The sequence below is a fragment of the Ovis canadensis genome, chromosome 4 (genome assembly GCF_042477335.2).
Source record: "Ovis canadensis isolate MfBH-ARS-UI-01 breed Bighorn chromosome 4, ARS-UI_OviCan_v2, whole genome shotgun sequence".
NCBI lineage: Eukaryota > Metazoa > Chordata > Mammalia > Artiodactyla > Bovidae > Ovis > Ovis canadensis.
In genome coordinates this window covers 45,948,342-45,967,639 of record NC_091248.1, presented here as the reverse complement: position 1 = coordinate 45,967,639, position 19,298 = coordinate 45,948,342, and the positions used below count along the sequence as shown (strand labels likewise).

General features: G+C 43.5%; 2 long non-coding RNA genes across 2 annotated transcripts in view; both read left to right on the top strand.

Annotated features, from left to right (window-relative positions):
* LOC138439209 (uncharacterized) overlaps positions 1 to 19,298 on the top strand; it is a 221,950-nt gene that overhangs the window by 115,613 nt on the left and 87,039 nt on the right. The gene's annotated exons all lie outside the window — the stretch shown is intronic.
* Positions 13,808 to 16,507, top strand: LOC138439210 (uncharacterized). The gene is made up of 2 exons (XR_011256632.1): positions 13,808 to 13,978; positions 15,827 to 16,507. It is a non-coding gene; the product is annotated as an uncharacterized lncRNA (long non-coding RNA).

The following is a 19,298-nucleotide window of genomic DNA, read 5'->3' as shown; positions in this document are numbered from 1 at the left end:
AAATTATTTTATGGATGATTTCCTCCCCTTGGTTTTCTGTTCCCTCTTTCTGAAACAGTTGTTAATCAGATTTTCTTCTTTTGAGTTTTTCATTATTACCATTAATGTTTATTAATTTCTAATGCTTCTGTTTTTTGGCAAATTAACTGTTCCTTTTTAAGATTCCTATTCTTGTTTTAAGGGTGTAACATTGTCACATATTTAATAATACTTTAAAGTTTATTTTAATTTCTGTATATTTTTTTTCTTTCAAATTGCTTTTATCTAATTGTTTTGTTCTTTGCTTTTCTTATTCTAGGCCTTCCTTAGATATATGGTAACCCTTGGATGTCCACTCAAGATTGGTGAACCAAAAAGCTAATTGGAAGCTCTGAGTTTAAAGTCAACAGGGCCTGTTGACTTTGAGATTCCTACTATGTGATCTGGAAGCACTATTTTAGGAAACCTCTGATTAACTTTTGTCTGGACATTTTGGGGACTGGTCATACTCTCCAGAAAAACTTTTCTTACCTCCTCCAAGATTATAAGTATGCTGCCCGTGTCCTGGTACCCCATTGATGAAATAGTGCTGGGGAAGGAGAGCTGGGAGTTAGACAGCATTTTAGGATCACCAAATGCCCTAGTTTCTGGTACTGTTCCCAAACCTACAACCAGGCCAGCTGACCTCCAAGCCAGAGTTTCTTCAAAGAATAAACATTCTATCTTCCAGGGCTGTGGAAGAGCAGGGTGTAGTCCCAGTGGTGAAAGTGAAGTTGCTCAGTCGTGTCCAACTCTTTGCGACCCCATGGACTGTAGCCCTCCAGGCTCCTCCATCCATGGGATTCTCCAGGCAAGAATACTGGAGTGGGTTGCCATTTCCTTCTCCAGGGGATCTTCCCGACCCAGGGATCAAACCCACATCTCCTGCATTGCAGGTGGATTCTTTACCACTGAGCCACCAGGGAGGGTTTAGAAGGCTCTAATTGCTTCTCAAATGGCCTCCACTCATCTCTTCTTAGGTCTGTTTGCTTTGCCATAACCCCCAATTTATGAAGTCTCTGGGATTGCTAGTTCTCAAGCCTTTTGAGGATTCTGCACTGTAAATTCCATTGGTTTTCAGGTTTTTTGTTTGTTTGTTTGTTTGTTTCAAATTATTATAGATTTAGAACTCAACATTTTATGATGTGCTCTATTACTTCAGTACTAACTACATAAGAGCTACATTTTTTGTCAAGATGATACTCTTTATTCCCCCCTCCTTCCCTTTTGCCCTTCTTTCTCATCTGCCTCTCTTTCTCTATTTTATTTTCCCTTTCTGGATATTAACCCTTTGGGATCGATCCTCTGTTTTTTTAAAGAATACTTTTTTTTTTCTCTCTAATCAATTTCTTTCTCTTTTTCCCTATTCTTTCTGGAAGATTTATTCATCTTTATTATTTAACCCTTCCATGGAGCTTTTCATCTCTGCTATCATATTTAGAATTCCTAAGAGCTCTCTTTTTAAAAATAGTATCTTGTTAAGTGAATATATCTTTTATCTCGCTAAAGAAGTTGATATTAGCTTAAAACCTTCTTTTTTCCTACTCCTTGTAATTTTATTTCCCCTGAATTTCTTCTTCCTGTTAGTTTGTTTTAATCTGTTTCTTTCAAAGGTGTGGCTTTTCTCAAATGTCTTGGTCGCTTATATTTAGGGGAGGCACTGCAACACTGACTGGAAGTTTTGTGTAGGTAGGGCTTATCAGCTGGCAGGCTTTTCTGAAGAGAGATCTGGCAGGGCTCTCAGTTTTTCCATTGGAGGACCTTTAAACGTCAGTGTATGGAGGAGTGGAGACAGATTTCTCATGGGATATTCAGTTTCCCCAGGGAGGAGTTGTCCAATCTGTTGCCTGGAGGATGTAAACTTACCTTGCAAGTATTCTGATAGCTGAACCATTGAAAAGGGTTGGTCCAAGAGGCGCTGTTGGGGAGTGCGCGCGTGTGTACCTGCGCGAGTGCCTCACCATCCATTGTAACCTTCTCACTTAATCTCCCTGCTTCTGTTGGCATTTCATTCTGCCCACACCTGTGGCTCAAGTCCCATGGGCGGCAGATTCCTTTGACTGCTTAGGGGTTTTTTCCTTAATCTTTTTTTTTTTTTTTTGTAATGCTATTTTAATGGGTTTTGGAAGAATAAACAGAAGAACTGGAATATACGTTTCACTTTTATATTTATTCTCACCTGCCCTGACTGAGTCATGTCTTCCCCCTAAAGTTGTTTCTGTAATTGTTTACGAGGAACCCTACTCCCTTGAATCTTGTTTAATCCAAAAGGGCACCCTGGGGTTTTAATTCTGCCATTTACTATAAGAGCGGGGAGTACTTGGCTGTTGGGCTAGGCTCCCTTCTGCAGGGTAGCTATGGGCAAGAGAAAGCAGACTGCTATGAGGAACAAGCGTGCATGCTACAAGTGCGCTTAGGCACTAACGGTGTGGTAGCACCCGATCTGATGTGTATGTTGAACGCACACAGCACATGCTCACCTTTCGCATGGGGCTCCTGGCACTGTTTGTGCACCTCTCAGAAGCTGTGGTAGGGCCCTTGTTGTGTGCTTCACTTTGCAGTTCCTCCCAGAGATTGCCAGTTGCTCCCTCATCCTGGAGCGGGGTTTATTAAGAAAGCTTGGGTGGTACAACTTTTCCTTTTTAAATTCTTGCATGCAGCTGATGCTCTAACAACAGGTCACAACCTATTAATAATTAATATAGAGCAGACAATAGTAAATCTGACATTTCAAACTGGGCAAAGCCATTGCTTTTGGAATGGAAATAGAATTCTATTTAAAAAGCTTAAAAACAGACAATCAGAAAACTAAAAGAACAGATGGCTTCCAGGCTCTATTTGGACATTTTGGAACTTAATGACTAACTACATTGAAAAGTCTTTCCTACCTAGTCACCAAGCAAGAGATACCCATAAAATAGTTCTGTATTAGCCTACCTTTGAGTTACACCATAATTTTGCAAGTAATGAAACTACTTTAAAAGACTGCCCTATAAATCACATTAAAGCATAAAGAAGGTTTTCACTAATTCAGACTGGCCATCATCTTGTTAGTTCGAAATGATCCATATTATCAAGGAGACACTAAGGTTTTCTTTTGAATAACACATGGACGCTTTAATGGAGCATGAGGAATTTGTTTCCTGTTACCGTCAAGGCCCCATGTTTGACGTCAGGGCCAAGCTGGGGTATTTCAAGGTGGGGGAGGACTAGAATTCTGGTTAAAGTAGGCATTGAGTCCGCCGTCTTCCGAATCTCATTTGTGTGTCCACTACTCTCCATCGACAGGACCGGAGGAAATGAAACACTACTTGTCATGACCTTAGGTGTATTTAGAAACGTCTTCTGAGAGAATGGCTTTCAACTGGGAGTAGGATGCTTGTGACCCAGAAGTTGTGTAGGTGGAATGTGGAATTTTTGTAACAGTTCCTAAGAAGCCAGCATATTTTCACCCTATGATTATATGCAAGCATGCTAGGCATTATTATTAACTTTGTAAATGTTCAATGGATTTTTTTTAAATTTGTGTCAATGACATTTATAGAATTCATTTTCAGTGTTTTGATTTATCTGTGTTGTGGTTTAGCCTTAAGGTAGTATTGCATTGCAAAATTTAACTACTATGACATAATCATTTGCTAATATGTTTTCTAGACATAAGAATAAAATTTACTCCCAGTAATAGTATAGCAATGATTAATGTCCTTTAAACATTTACCTTTTAAATAAAGGTAAGAGTAACATCAGAATGCATGTTAATATGTAATTTCTTCTCAAAAGAAGTGAATCTTTAACCACAGTGAGACACAGTTACTTTGTGGAAGTATTGGTGAGATGTAAGATACAAAAATATTGAGTTCCACTTCTAAATGACTGAGCAAAATAGGATCCAGGGCTGACTCACAATTGCCTGAAGTTCAGCTTTCAGAGCTTCTCTAGCTGCGGATGTCTTTGGTGGCACTGGGGAGGAGCAAGTAAAGCAGCGAGGATCCTATAGTCTGGGAAATGCTGTACTTATTTATTTTTCTTTTTGTAACCATTTATCATGGAAAATTTCAGGCGTACACAAAAACAGAGAGACTCCTGTAACAAACCACCATTGAAAAAATTTATTTTTAACCTAATGTCTTCGACCTCATTTGGGAAAAACAGTGTTTAAATATAGGAAGTTCATCCAAGCCTGGAGGAAACTAAAAACCATGACAAGGACAGACATATTTCCTTAGCTACACAGGTCTACTCCTTCTCCAATGAATACCAGCATAATTTAAATGTCATTTTTAACAATGAACACACTTTCTGAATTTTTGACAGTAACATATTTCTTAGGACTCACATGGATTTGATAGGGTTCAGGGCAGGCTCATGGGAACAGATCTGGGTATCTGTCCAAGGTCAGGTATAAGTGGAATCAATAGTGATAGAAGCAGCAGGAGAGACAAGTGCTGAAGAGGCACTATCACAAGACCACAGTGGCCTGAAGAAAGCTATCAGTTGAGGGACATGCTTGATTCATGGGCATTAAAAATGCAGGTGACCTCTGGTACCCAAAAGCAGGTTGCGCCTCCAAATCCCCATTCACCTTTTGTTCCAGCCACAGCAGGTGAGTATTCCAGGGAGAAGAGGCAGAACATTCCTTTTTCAGAGGAATGCCACTGTTCAATTTACCACTAGGAAAGCCCTAAAACCCCCTAGGGCCTTCCAAAATCGATGGGATTAGTCAGTAGTGACATTTACAGGTTTTTTTTTCCCCCTCATTCCCCCTTTTCTCAAGAATGACAAAAGTTTTTCTTCTGTCTACTTAGTAAACTTATCTCCCTAGAGGATTTTCACCTTGTGAAAGAAAATCATGGTTAAATTCTATACTAGATTTACTGGATCTTATTGCAAAATGAAAATATCTAGATTGCCTCAGCTAGTTTAGGGAGGTGTTTCAACTATGCTGATAATGGAAAGGGCTGAATGGAAGCTATAAATTGGGGGAAATTAATGAATTAGTAGTGAAAATCTGAAATTTCTCAGCCCTCCATTTGGATAATGACTGCTTTCCATAGAGTAGAAACCAAGGAAACATTTATACAAATACTGCAAAATCCCTTTCTAACCACAGTGGTAGATGTCCAGGACTCACAGTCTGCTTTGTAGACTGATGAAATGTAACCATACATGTCAGGGAACAGGGATGTACTAATAGAAAAAGGAGCCTAATGAGAGGTACCAGTTACCAAGGGTCAGGCCTGGCTGCCCGTTCATTCACTCATTAGCTCATTCATTCATTCACTCACTCATCTTCCGTCTCTTCCACTACAAGGCCTCTGGTCTCATGAATGCTCCTAGTATATTTGCCTCCTATTCTTCCTTCATCTCTCAGCCAAACTTTACTTCCTCTGGAATACTGCCTAAGCCCCTTTACCTCCACCTCCACCTAACAGGTGGGTCAGGTTCTTACTGAACTGCTCTCTGTGGTGTATAACAGATACTCAGTAAATACTTATGAAGTGAATGAATAAGCTAATTCTTCAACCAAGTATTCTTTTGTCTCCTCACTAGGCATGACTTTACTAAACAACAGCTATGGAAGAACCCTGGCCAGGTGGGCAAGTCCTTTCACACCTGAGGACTCACACAAGTCAGGACCCACCTTCAAAACTGGAGGGAGCTGAGCATGAGATGGTTTTCAGCTTGAGTCTATGGCTGGGAGTTTATGGAACTAACCAGAATGGGCAGAGAGATAAGAAACAGTCAGAACTAAATTTATACTTGTGCCAAGTTCATGTGACTCTTAGAATTTGAAATATCATTTTTCTGGTAAGGAAACTGTGGCCTGGAAGACTTAGTTAATCAGTAAGTTACTTACTTACTTGGTGAACTTGGTTCTCTGAGATTTCTTTTAATTTACTAAAAGTTGTTGTGGATTGAAGTATAGGAACCTGCAGTATGTTTTGGTGCCTTGGGTTTGAAGGGAACATGTTATTTCTGGAGAAGTGGAAGGACTCAGAGTAATAGACCCAGAGGAAACATCTGGAAGAGAAAGGGAAGCTCTCAGAGTCTCAGGGTTCTTCTACCCTGGGAGGGTGGTGACCAAGGGGGTACCAGCAACCCTACCAGGAGAGCATTCTGAGAGAGGGTTGTTTCTTCAGCAGTTGATTTTAGCCACTGCAGAGTTTTACCAGAAAGTAGACTTCTTTCATGGCAGTGAAGAAACTTTGGGGTGGTTCCAGTTCCTAAACATTCCTTCTGTTTAATTTAGCTGTTCTATTTAATATGCCATCAATTGCATATTTTCTGAATAACTGTACCTCATCTGCAGAATTTTTGTGGTTACAAAGCCCTTTCACATACGCTAGATTCCTTGGTCCCATTACACTCCTGTAAAGAAACTAAGACTGGAGACCCTGAAGTTTGACCAAGAGGCACACGGCAGGTTAGTGGAAGAACAGTTGCTTGACCCAGGTTCCCGACTCGGGTCCTATACTGTGTACCACATGTGGCTCACACAAAAGGAAGTGTTCCTCTGGCGATCTGGAGACGCGTAACGAAGAGTGACAGGGGCTTTGAAAGCACTCAGATTTTACTTAGTCTATATGCTGTTTTCCTCAGAGGCATGTTTACCTACTTTTCTTCTTGCCACTTGCCACAGCAGAGGGTGGCAGAGGTAAGCGACAACTTATAAGTACGATGATTGATAGTAGTTGATGGCACAGTATTTACAATCTGGTAGACACCAAAACTTTCACATGCATCCATCCATTCATTTCATCTCACAATAAATCCGTGAGACAGGTGCTAGAATTATCCCAAATTTACAAACGTGGTAACAGGCACAGAGTGGTAAAGAAAATTAAGGTCTCAGAGTGAGTTTAGTGTCTGACATTTGTCTTCTTCATCACCAATTTTTTTGTTTTAACCTACTGACCTTTTACCTATGAGATTATTAAACCATTTGAGTACAAAGGAAAGGCCTCAGTATTGCATTGTAGAAAATACTCTGAAAGCTCTGGGTTTCAAAAAAGTTGCTTTTCTTTCTAAAGTAATTATCTAGAAAATTATAGTCCCTGAAAACATGATGCATAAGCACAGCACAACACTCAAAACTACTAAGAAATGTGCAAAACAGTTGGTCTCCTTTCATCCAGCATCTGCTCTCTTTCCCTCTCTGGAGGCATCTGCTGTTAACAGTTTCTGATGTTGAAAATGATGTTTGGAGATTCATTTTCTCATCAGTAGTTGAAGTAGAGGGAAAAGATGCAGCAGGGGCCCCGCCTCAGGCCTCAGCTGTGTCCTCTGTCAGGACTGAGGGACCGCGGGGCTGTTTGCACACTGGCAGGCTGCCGGCCAGAAGTCAGAGGGCGGGCGAAGTGAGGAGCGCTGGGAAAGATGAGTGCCTCTGGGGAGAAGGAGCTTGGCCCCACATCAAAGCTCTTAGGCTTAACTGGGGGTGAGAGGGATTCTGGGGAAGCAGTGGTGATTTCCTCAGCTCCCATGGCAGATCCTCTTGCAGAGTCTTTTGTGAGTCCTTAGGTTTGGAGGGAACCCAGTGGGTTGAGGTAAAGCTTGCAAGAGCTGCTTCCTTGAATACTCTGGGAAACACTGAGCACCACATGGGCACTTCTCCATCACAACAAGTCTCAATAAGGAGGAAAACGTTCTTCCTCAACTCAGCGTAGATCGCCAGAGGATGCTGGCACCTCTGAGTTCCCTGGAAGTGGCGACGCAGGGGCACTGAGGCAGTAAGGCCTTGAGGCTGCACAGAGGGTATTAGAGGTAGGCTTTTCAGGTCAGCCTGTCTTAGGGGCTCCAGAACTAGAGAGGGACGAAATGGCAGGCTCAACTCTACCAAATGGTAGCTGCCTATGATGAGTACTCATGGGATAAAAATGTTTGCTGATTCTTCTGATTCTTTGTTATTTTCCTTTCCTGAATTGACCCTTTTTCTTCCCCTTTCCTGTTTAGTTCCTGCTTATCGTTTAAGATGCGGTCAGGCAACCCCTTCTCTATTACCCCTACCCCAGCCCCAACCCCTGGCCCTGTATATCTGACTTGTATTAAAATGATCTGCTAATGGGTCAGTCTGAGACCATGAACTTCTATTTAGGGTTGGTTTGGGTGAAGCTCCAGTACTTTGGCCACCTCATGCGAAGAGTTGACTCATTGGAAAAGACTCTGATGCTGGGAGGGACTGGGGGCAGGAGGAGAAGGGGACGACAAAGGATGAGATGGCTGGATGTCATCACGGACTCGATGGACGTGAATCTGAGTGAACTCCGGGAGATGGTGATGGACAGGGAGGCCTGGCGTGCTGCGATTCATGGGGTCGCAGAGTCGGACACGACTGAGCGACTGAACTGAACTGAACTGAACTGGGTCAGTTTTGTAGTCTGAGTGCCTGGATTCCGAAAAATATGTTGAGGAAGTGTAGAGTTTGTGTACGATGCTCTGAGCTATGCCTGGGGTGCCATTCCTCCCAGAATATCCCTCTCTGAAGGTTTGGGCCAGCGAATGAGCTAATTTTTGCTAGCTTGACAGACAAAAGAATTTGCCTTTAGGTTGAGAATGGGGCTAAGATGTTTGCTAAACTGTTAAGTGATTTTGGTTTACGAATGAGCATATTTGGAATGGACCACACTGGAAAATAGGATACATTAACACATCACATAACCATTTAATTATCTTAGACAGTCATCAAAGTACTGACTGTGTTGCTCAAGTTCGGGTCACTGGAAAAAAAAAAAAACCCAATTGAGAAATCCCATCCTGTTTCTGTGAGGGAAATACTCTGTGAGTGTCTGTTGAGGTGGTCTGAAGAAAGACTCCACATTTTTATTTGTTCCTACCTCATGGTTTGTCTTTTTTTTTTTTTTCTTTTTTCCTATGTCTTTCTGTATTCCAGATGTGGTTCTTTAAATGATTTGCCTTGGAGGCAAGATTGGGACATAGGATACGGGTCAGTGTGGAGGTTGATAAATAAATGCCTAATTGTTCCTAAGTGACGAGGGGAACTAGATAGTAACTAGTACATTTCTGGCTTGTAGCCCTTTCTGTCTCTTTAGAAGATTGTCAGGGACATAGGAAAAGAAAAAAGTCTGAATTCTCTGAGTAGGTTCTGCTTTGTATAGTTTCAAGTAAATGAACTAAATCTCTGCTTTAAGACTGCAAGTCTAGGAGGGAAGGCAAAAAAAGAGAAAAGACTGCAAATCTACATGTGATGGATGGTGTAAGCTGAAGGTTTACACTCTGTAAAAGTGGTAATTTCCCCATTCGGAAGGCAAGGAGACAGGAATGGGAGGGGTGGGTGGGGGAATCAATGTGTAGGTCAAAAATTTGAATTTTAAGTGCAATCTTCTTAGTCATCACTTTCATTTCTGTCTTCTAGGGAAATCTGACACAGCTAGAAAGCAATGGAAAACACTAAGAGTTGCATCAGATGTTGAAGAGAAATTGATCATGTCATGGAGATAAAAATGATCTCTCTAAGACGGATTTTTAAAAAGCTGGTCATTTAAAGGTAGTAGTCTTTTGGGAGAGAAGCTCACAAAGGTTCCAGAGATCAGTTAGTCCCTTGTTACAGTCTTAGCCCCATTTTAGAATAAGGAATGAAAGTGTTCTTATGTTCTTTCTCTTCCTCTCAGCATATATTTGCTAGGTGGGCTGCAAATTTTCAGCCCATTTCAGCATGTTTCCCTGTAGAGAAAGTTCTAGATTCACCCTGTGAAGCAACATCTACAAGAAGATTTTTGCCCCCATTCTGTTGGACAAGCGGTTTTCTTTGATTCTTTCTTAACTCTACATCTAAAATTAGCCTTCAGTGTTCCTGGCACTGTGTATGACCCAGGGTAGGGTTAGGGAGGAAGTAAAAGATGTGGAGTGAGAGGGCATTGGAGAAAAACAGCACAGTAGAGATAAGAGTACCATCTGTGTAACAATTGTCAGTTTAAAGGTCATGTCCCATTAGTTCTTGCCACAAACATGCTGCATAGCTTTACTCTCTCCATTTTACAGAAGAGGATAGTGAAGCTTGGAGAAGTTAAAGGATTTGCCTAGGATCACATTCCTGTAGATAATGGAGTCTGAGCCTAGAAACAGTATTCTGGCTCTAAAATTGTGTCAGGCTTCATTGAAAATTGGCAGTTTTAGTCCAGTATCTGTACATATGCAGGTGGATAAGGCATCTTGAGTGCTTGAAGTGGCATGAGGCTCCTTGGGGGTGGTATCTTGGGGGAGGATGCAGCGCACGTGGATTAGTGAAGGTGTCAAGGAGATCCTCCTTGGGGAGGAAGGTGGAAACAGCATGAGAGGAGGACAAAGACAGGAACTAACTGGAACCAACTAGCGTGGGTTGGGGGAAGGAGACCGACCTTCCTAGGCAGAAGAACCTTGGCTGGAAGGAATGAGAGATAAGTCTAGGGACACTGGGGATGTGGATATGAGGGGTAGGGAAAAAGCAATACTGGAATTTTCTTTCCGTGGCCTTAGGGAGCCCATGGCAGAAGGACTGTGAGCTCTCCTAAGAACGTGTTCTGCACTGGTGGCTAGAAAAGGGGGTTGCCAAATGAGTTATATATAGAAGTTTGTGCAAGGGAAGTTCTTATGCAAAATGACTAAACACGCTCCATTGCCCTGCCTGGTTACTTATAAATGTGGCATACGTGCAGAGTTGATGGGAGTCCAGATGTTGTTTCAGAGACTGCTCAGAGAAAAACTGAGAATGAACTTGCAGAAGCTGATGACAATCTGTCCCTCCATCATAGTGGAGACAGCTGTAGCCACATTCCCATTAAGCATTTCCTCTATCAAGCACTATCTCGCCTTGAAACTTGGGGAAGACCGGTGACAGAGCCATCCTCAAAGGAGGGGCTAAGAGCTTGGGGACAGGGAGAGAAGAGATTGAAGCAGACCTGGATGATCTCTGCAGTTATTTAACTTTCTAGCCACACATCACTTCATAAACTTCTGAATTATAGGCCCGATATCACCATGCATGTGGGGCATTCTAGTTACCTTGAAATCTGGGACCCATAGGTTGTGGGTGGCAGCTGGTCATGCCAGGGAAACTCCTCTGCACAGCGTCACAGCACAAGAGAGAGCTTCGATTTCATGAGAGACATTCCCGGGAACCCACAGCAGTAGAGTGGGGTGGATTATGGAGCCTGGAGAGGGGAACCGGGCTACAGAAGTGCCCGCACGCCTTCCTCTGCAGCTTCCCTAGGTCCCAGGAACCCATGACAGCAAGAGACATTCTAAGAGTTAGTGCTGACTGGCTGCGCCCGGAGGCTCCCAGGGGGCTACTTGGCTGATTCCAAGACAAGGGTCAGCCTTTCCTTATCCAGTTTGGCTATGAACGTAGAACAAGGGAGGATGCCAGTTTACAAAAATTCTTAGAGCTTGAGTTTCCTCTGTAAAATAGGGATAATGGTAAAAACAAATGCAATCCCAGTCATGGTGAGGAGCAAATGAGACCCCGTATGTGTTGCAGCTCGGGTTCCTTGGGTCACAGATTATGAGATAGAGGTTTGCGTGCAGGAAGGTTTTGGAGGAGTCCTCTTGGGATCGATACCTTTGGGAAAGTGAAGATAGCATTATTGGGTAAGGGAGAAGGTGAACTGTGATGCAGCTGAAGGAAGGCCTCAGTAATCCATGATTGGCTGTGCAGCTTCAGTAGCCCTTCAGAGTCACCCTGAATTGAGACAGAGTTGTGGGGCTCATGTCTCCACATGGAGCAGTCACTGGATGTGCTGCCCCCAGGAAGGGTTTGTGATCTTAGGCAAAGAAACACTTCGGCAGAAGGTCAGGGCTAGAGAGGGATCTGGCGGCTAGCTGGCAGCTGTCACCACTCTTAGCAGGGGAGGGGAGTGAGTGCTTAAGCTCCAAAGGAGGTGGTAAACCTGGGTGATGCACCACAGACCTACTGTAGCTCATTCTTGGTTCCTCTGCTTCGCTTATTTCATAAATAAGTTCTGCAAACAGCTCCTCTGGGGCTGGGGAGCGTTTTTCCATGGGGAAACTTGTAAGAGAAATGACCTAGAGCCTTCACCACAGCAGCTGCTCTGGAGGCTGCAACTGATACTCATCATCTTCCTTCTCTACTCCTTGCAGTTTTCTCCTTCCCCTTATCCAGTCCAGGCACTTACTCGGTGGGTGTGAAGTGGACTGTGGCTGCTGTACTTACCCATTTGCCATTAAGAGGCAGCAAGTGGATTACGTGGGTGCCAAACACAGCCTTCCTTTCCCCTCAATTGTAAAAGCAGCCCTGCGTGGGTGTGTGCTCAATTGTCTGACTCTTGGCGGCCCCATGGACTGTAGCCCGCTGGGATCCTCTAGCTATGGAATTTTCCAGGCAAGAATACTGGAATGAGTTGCCATTTCCTACTCCAGGGGATCTTCCTGACCCAAGGATCGAAACTACGTCTCTTGCGTCTCCTGCCTTGGTGGGTGAATTCTTTTTCACTGAGCCACCTAAGAACTCCAAAAGCAGCCCTATCACTCTCTGATTCTCAGGGTCGATTATTCATGCCAGAATGATGACTCCTTTCCCTGTCTGCTATTCTCTAGCAGAGAATGTTTGATGAGAAACATGAGGTATTTGAGTGGCAGCCACACCTCATCCTTTAATGAGAAACTGTGTTACCAACAGTGCCCAGAGCCATTGAATTTTTGTAGCATTTTTCTCCTATAGGAAGGGCACGTGTATTACTAAGGCCTCCAACATATTTGCCACTTCTTGCTTCTCAGGTCCAAGTAACATACTGTCACCAATAGAGGGGACCTGTATGATATTCCGCAAGATGTCTGGGGGGCCAGATTTCTTTGGACTATGTTTGCCAGAGGGCGGAGGAGTTAACACACCCTGGAGCAAGATACTGTCTGTCCCAAGTGAAGGAGAAACTGAGATCTGATCTCCCTTTCTGATAGAGGTTGGAAAGAATGCATTTTTCTAATCCATGACAGCAAACTATGAGCCTGAGGCAATGTTAATCTGCTCTCTGAGAGATAATCTCATCTGGCACAGCATAGCGGCTGCAGTTGGGGCTAGTGCTGAATTGAGTTTCCCAGTTCACAGTCGTTCTGCACAACCCACCTGGCTTTTGTAGAGGCCAGACTGATGAGGTAAATGGCAGTGTGATAGAGATCACCCCACCCCCTGCATCTTTGAGATCTGCCAGCCCCTAGGGATTGGATACTGTTTTTAACTTACTATCTTGGCTGGAATGGGGAAGGGCAGTGTCAGAGGCTTCCACTTGGCTTTCCCACTGCAATGTGTGGGGTGTCTGCCAACAACCAAGTGTGTCCATATTCTAGTTTGATATTCAAGCACAGGGAGAAGGACTATTAGGTGGGCCAGAGGAAGCAGCATGCTCCCTGTGAGCTGAACCTGAGGCAGGACCCCACTTACTGCTTGGTCTCCATTAGCCCCCCTTTCTAGTGGGGTTTGGGCATAATGCTGCTCTGCATCTCTGGGTTTCAGTGTCAACCTAATTCCTATGTCTAACAGTCCTCAAAATGTTTGGGATTTCTCCTTTTCCAAGTATACAGTTACCTGGGTGAATGACCAAAGATCCCTTTAAGGGAAGAATTGAAGTAATCATTACTCTATATACTTATCACAGTGTTAAATGTCTTCCCTTCTAGGGACCTTGTCTCTCTTTCAGTCAATTTTCCAGATCAGAACACTGACTCAGATCCAGAAGTTGAACCAGGAATCATAAATTTTCGCTGGATTGCCCCTAGTCTCTTGATCACCCATCCTTGATTTCTTTTGTATAGTGAATATTACCCTTATGTCTTGCCCTAGGAATCCTGTGTTTGATTACTATCTCCATGGATTATGGAAATTGTGACCTACTTGCTTCTGGTGGTTAAGAGTAGCTTGCTGGCTTCTTCAGACTCCTACCATCCCCATTGCTCTCAGTGAGCCCAGTTCTACAATAACATCTCCTGCCATCAACCACGGCATTGTCTCTGGGTAAGGGTTGACTGGCCCTACAGAGAGTGACCACAATTCATCCTCAGTGATGTTGGTGCCCTCTCACCAGGGCATCCCTCATCACTCTGATAAACAGTGTCTCCTGTGCCTTCCCATGGAACAAAAGCATTGGGTGCATTTTCTCATGTTATTTAGCGTCTCTACTTTAGCATGCTGACTCCTCTGAACTCTTTGCTCTCCTTTCCCACTGTTTGCCAGGGCAATTCTGGCATTTCTATTTCACTATTTTCTTCACACTTCTAAGATTCATCCCAGACGTATCTTAGCACTGTCTCCTGGGGTGTTGAACCCTCTCTCACAAACCTCGTATCCCAGTTTCTGCCAATATGTGGTAGCTAGGTCCTGCAGTTTATTTGAGGGGCACAAACCTTTTCTTTTATTAGAAGATCCAGTGCTCCCTCAGTTAGGTTATGTTGTACCTTAATCCTAGTTATTGATGTGATAGTCAAGATGGGAGAATAGGAGCAGATCCCCAGAGTATGTTAGTTATGGATTGCTGTGTGACAAATTACTCCCAAATCTAAGAGCTTAAAACAACAAAATTTATTAATCTCACAACTTCTGTGGGTCAAGAATTCAGACATGGCCTAGCTCTATATTTCTGGCTCCAGGTCTCCCATGAGGTTGTAGTCAAGATGTTGGGTGGGGCTATAGTCATTTAAAGCTTGTCTGGAGATGGAGGATCTGCCACCAAGATGGCTCATAACATGGCTGTTGGCAGCAGGCCTTAGTTATTTGCTGGCTGTTGGCAGGAAGCCGCAGTTCCTTGCCATGCAGTTCTCACCACAACGCTGCTTAAGTAATTTTACGACATAGCACCTGGCTTCCGTCTCTACCTGCTGCCCCACCCAAGTGGGTGAAGCAAAATAGTATGAGATGGAAACCACACTGTCTTCTGTGAGCTAGCCTCAGAAGCCATACTTGGCCATTTCTACAATATCTCATTGGTCACAAAAGTTGGCCCCATTCAAAGTAAAAGGAGACTGGAGAAGAGTAGGACTATGCGGAAGCAGGGACCACTAGCACCATCTTTGAGGTTGCTCACCACACAGCAGTATGTATTGTTTTGCAAGAAGAAAGCACGGCACTGTCTTTGGGTAAGGGTTGAGCGCTAGCCGTGGTACCACTATTGGCTGACACTTGTGTTTGTTTCTGTGCGTTTCTACCTCACAGGTGAACGGTTTCTGGGGTTTCTGTCCAACTCACAAGCCAACACAACCCCTTTTCTAGCAGTTGATTGCTCTTCCTAGATGGTCCATTGGCAGTCAGGGATTGTCTATAGGTCCTGGCCATGGCTGACTGGTGCAGGGGTGGACTCCTGATCTAACCAGACTGGTTGTGTCCTCTGTTGGGATTTTGTAGTCATGACTATGAGAAGCAGGCCTCTTCTGTGGTTCCATCTATGATGGGAGCCATGAGTGGACATCTTCCTACCATTAAAATGGACTATAAAAAAACCCCACAACAATAGAGAAGGACAATTGCCTCCAGCCTTTTGCCTTTCTTTACACCTTTCATCTTTGTCCCTCGTTTGGTTACTCCGTGATAATCCTGGCTTGCATTGACATAACTATTTTGTACATGTTTCAGTCCCTGAAGTTAGGACTCGATCTTATTTTCAATCAGCAGTCAATTTAGAATCATCAACTAGAATGTTACAAATGCTGTTATTTGAGCACACAAAGACAGTACTTGAGCAGAGGAGCTGTGATACCTGGGGTTTGATAAATACACTCTCATGTTACCAAAGGGGCCCATTGTTCTCATACTCACAGGTTTTGTTTCTCACTGTGTATGTGTTTATCTTCTCTGCCTTTCTTCTGTTAGTCTTTGTAGGTCCATGCCTTTGCACTTTGTCTGGAAGCTCTGTTGCCAAGAAACAAGGAAAGACCAAGCTCTTGATGTGCAACTCAATAAGAAAAGGGGGAAGGAAAGCATGTAGAGATCATGGACTGCAGCACGCCAGACTTCCCTGACCGTCACTATCTCCTGGAGTTTGCGCAAATTTAACTCCATTGAGTTGGTGATGCCATCCAACCATCTCACCCTCTGTTGTCCCCTTCTCCTGCCTGCAATCTTTCCCAGCATCAGGATCTTTTCCAATGAGTTGGCCCTTCACATCAGGTCACCAAAGTATTGGAGCTTCAGCTTCAGCATCAGGCCTTCTGATGAATATTCAGAGTTGGTTCCCTTAGAACTGACTGGTTTGATCTCTTTGCTGTCCAAAGGACTCTCAAGGGTCTTCTCCAACACTACAGTTCAAAAGCATCAAATTCTTCAGCACTCAGCCTTCTTAATGGTCCAGCTCTCATATCCACGTATGGCTAGAGGAAAGACAATAGCTTTGATTATATGGACCTTTGTCAGCAAAATGATATCTCTGCTTTTTAATACGCTGTCTAGGTTTCCCAGTCTTTCCTTCCAAGGAGCAAGTGTCTTTTAATTTCATGGCTGCAGTTACCATCTGCAGTGATTTTGGAGCCCAAGAAAATAAAATCTGCCACTGTTTCCATTGTTTCCTCATCTATTTGCCATGAAGATGGGACCAGATGCCATGATCTTCATTTTTTGAATGTTGTGTTTTAAGCTAGCTATTTCACTCTCCTCTTTTACCTCATTAAGAGGTTCTTTAGTTCCCTTTTGCTTTTTACCGTTAGGATGGTGTCATCTGCATATCTGAGGTTGTTGATATTTCTCCCAGCAATCTTATTCCAGTTTGAGCTTCATCCAGCCCAGCATTTTGCATGGAGCAGGGTGATAATGTACATGTCCCAGTGCTTTCATTCAACTGTCATTCAACCCAACATTTAAAGCTAGTAAGTTTCCTCCTTCTGGGATTTTAACACATGTATATTCTAAAGTAGTCTGAAAGTGAATTCTGGACCTGACTCCTTAGTGGTTGGTCTACTCACCCTTAGGGGCAAAGGCAAAAGGAATGGACATACCAAGTGAACGAGTCAGCAGCCACAAAAGTTGTCCCACTGTCTCTGGGGTCTGATCTATTCTCCCTCCTTCTCTCTGGTTTCTCCAGTTGATCCCCACTACCCCCCATCCCATGACTCTTTGGGAACAGGGAGACGACTGATTCATTCAACTGACATTCTTGGCCAGAGCTCAAGAGGAGATGACGGCCCAAGTCTGACCATAGATAAGGCATACATGCTGAGATTACTTTTACGTCCACTATTAATTTCTAGGAGAGAGAGAAGGGAAAGGAGAAAGGAAAATTTTCCAGGCTCCAAAATCGCTGCAGATGGTAACTGCAGCCATGAAATTAAAAGACACTTACTCCTTGGAAGGAAAGCTATGACAAGCCTAGACAGCGTATTAAAAAGCAGAGATATCACTTTGCTGACAAAGGTCCATATAATCAAAGCTATTGTCTTTCCTCTAGTCATACGTGGATATGAGAGCTGGACCATTAAGAAGGCTGAGCGCTGAAGAATTTGATGCTTTTGAACTGTAGTGTTGGAGAAGACCCTTGAGAGTCCCTTGGACAGCAAAGAGATCAAATTTTACAGTTTGAAACCGTTTTTCTCATCCTGTACAGTAGAATCACCTGTAGTGCTTTTGGAAAATACTAATGTCCAAGTCCTGGTCCCAGAAGTTCTGACTCAGTGGGTGTGCCGTGAGACCAAAGCACTCTGTGTGTGTGTGTGTGTGTGTATTTCCCAAATGATTCTGATGTGCAACCAGGGATGAGAACAGGTTTAGCACTTAGACTTAGCATTTCCCCTTTTCTTTCAATGTGGCTGTGGGCAACTTGCACTGAATTCGAAACTGCTCAGTAAAAAACCTCTGACGGATATAGATGATTTAAAGCCCATCTTGATCTGGACAGAACTGTTAAGTTAACCTGTTCAAAAGTGATGTGTTCCCAGGTTCCTGCAGTGTCTCAGCCTCTGCAGCCCTAGGTGACTCTGGTGGGTACCTCCAAACAGAACAGTGGGTTTTAGGTAGCAGGGGATTCAAGATGGTGTTTCAGGATCCAGCAGTGCTTCCCCTAACTTCAGCTTATAGTGAGTTTTTTTTCCCCATTAATTTGTTTTCATTGGAAGATAAATAATTTACAGTATTGTGATGACCTCTGCCATAGGTCAACAGAAATCAGCCATAGGCAGGCATGTGACTCCTCTCTTCTGAAGGCCCTCCTCCCTCCTTCCCCACCCCATCTCTCCAGGTGGTCATAGACCATCAGCTTTGGGTTCCCTGTGTCGTATATCAAACTCCCACTTTCTGTTTTACATATGGTAATATTTATGTTTCAGTGCTACTCTCTCACATCATTCCACACTGTCCTCCCACTGTGTTCAAAAGTCTGTTTTTCATGTCTGTGTCTCCTTTGCTGCCCTGCACAGAAGGGTCATTGGCACTATCTTTCTAGATTCCATATATATGCATTAACATACAATATTTGTCCTTCTCTTTCTGACTTACTTCACTCTATAATAGGCTCTAGGTTCATCCACCTCATTAGAATGGACTCTAATGCATTCCTTTTTAGAGCTGAGTAATATTTCATTGTGTGTATGTACCACAACTTCCTTATCTGTTCATCTGCAGATGGACATCTAGGTTGGGTTCATGTTTTAGCTGTTGTTAATAGTGCTGCAGTGAATGTTGGGGTACATGTGTCCTTTTCAATTTTGGTTTCTTCAGGGTATATGCCCAAAGTGGGATTGCTGGGTTGTATGGTAGTTTTAAGGACTTCTTCTTAGGTAGTGCTAGTGCTAAAGAACCAGCCTGCCAAGGTAGGAGATGCTGGAGACAAGGGTTGATCCCTGGGTCAGGAAGATCCCCTGGAGAATCCCCTGGAGAATCCCATGGACAGAGAAGCCTAGTGGGCTACAGTCCATAGGGTTGCAAAGAGTTGGACACTACTGAAGTGACTTAGCATGCACATGTGGTAGTTTTATGCCTAGTTTTTTAAGGACTCTCCATGCTGTTCTCCATAGTGGCTGTATCAGTTTGCATTCCCACCAACAGTGTAAGAAGGTTCCCTTTTCTCTGCACCCTCTCCAGCATTTATTGTTTGTAGACTTTTTGATGATGGCCACTCTGACCAGTGTGAGATGATACCACATGAATGTTTTAGCTAAGCAAAAAGTCTCTAGATGGTAGGGATCATGTCTGTCTCATTTTGCCAGATAAGTGTGCTGGAATCTTGCTGTTATACTTTTCTGCTTAAAAGTAAAATTTATAGCTGGATCTCAAGGACCCTAGAAGAAGCACCACATTGGGGCCCAAGCATTGCATACCACAGCCTCATTCAAGTGGTGATGTTCTCTCTGTTTTACTA